This window comes from Carlito syrichta, unplaced genomic scaffold (assembly GCF_000164805.1).
Source record: "Carlito syrichta isolate Samal-C Ts95f unplaced genomic scaffold, Tarsius_syrichta-2.0.1 Scaffold302566, whole genome shotgun sequence".
In the NCBI taxonomy this organism is placed as follows: Eukaryota; Metazoa; Chordata; class Mammalia; order Primates; family Tarsiidae; genus Carlito; species Carlito syrichta.
In genome coordinates, this window is record NW_007246662.1 from 48799 (window position 1) to 50077 (window position 1279).

Genomic DNA, 1279 nt, shown 5'->3' on the forward strand with positions numbered 1-1279 from the left:
AGGCTGCAGTGACCAGGAGCAGCCACTGCACTCCAGTCTGGGCGACAGAGTGAGACTCCAGTCTGGGCGACAGAGTGAGACTCAACTCAAAAAAAAAAGAAAAAAAAGAAAAGAAAGCAGAGAAAGGGATTAGAGAAAGATGCAAGTAGTTCAGAAGGTGTTAGGTTAAAATCTTGGTGAAACCTCTAAAAATTTAGGTTAAAATTCAAGTAGGGCCTCCAAAATGTTAGGTCAGAACTGCTGGGAGGTGTCTGTGATCCGATGCCACACAAAAGATGCAAATAATTATATAGAAGTTAGATTGGAAAATACAGTTTGTTTAGAAAGTAAAAGTGAGGGGGGGAGAGAGAGAGAGGAGATTCACCTCCCCAAGGTGGGGGAGGGGGCCAAAGCTGGGGAACATGGTAGCCATAGCACAAAGAGCACATGGCCTGGCCACTGCTTAACAAAATAATGGTGAATGGATTGAGAGAAAGAAAGAAAGAGGAGATTCACCTCCCCAAGGTAAGGGAGGGGGCCAGAGCTAGGAAATAAGGCCTGATCATAGCTCAGTGAGCACATGGCCTGGTCAGTGCTTAGCAAAGCAATGGAGAATGGTGGGGGGGGGGGGGGGGGGGGGGGGGGGGGGGGGGGGGAGGAGAAGGAGAGAGAGAGATTCACCTCCCCAAGGAAGAGGAGGGAACCAGAGCTAGGAAACATGGTGACCATAGCTCAAGGAGCCACATGGTCAGACCATAGCTTAGCAAAGCAATGGCAAATGACTGCTTGAAGTCGAATCCTTTTAAACCTTACCTTTGAGGGAGGAAAGTTGTTAAGGTGATTGGGTGTTGGTGTGCTCCACGTTATCACAGAGGGCAGGTAAGCACAAGTACTGATATCAGGTGATGGAAGGCAGGTAGATGGGTGGGTCAAGTCACATGACTGCTGCAATGTTGATGGATTCATTCATAAAGGTCATAAGGACTGATTAGGTTGACTTGTTTACAAAACAAGCTGGGGAGGGGGTTGTAAAGCAATTATCAGTAGCTACCTCTGAGAAATTGGTTCTGTCCTTGGCTAGTGATTAGTGTGTAAAGTAAAGTGAACTGCTAGAAAAACATGACAACTACGCTGTGTTAAAATGGCTGCTCGTTGGGAATATTGACGTCATGTTATGTCCTTTCAGAAGGTCTCTCAGGATGAGGTGTTGGGGCAGAGATTTGAAGAAGGTCAAAGAATGACCAGATGAAATATCTGGGGGAAGAGGGTTCCAAAGAGAGGGGAAAAAAAAAAAAAAAAG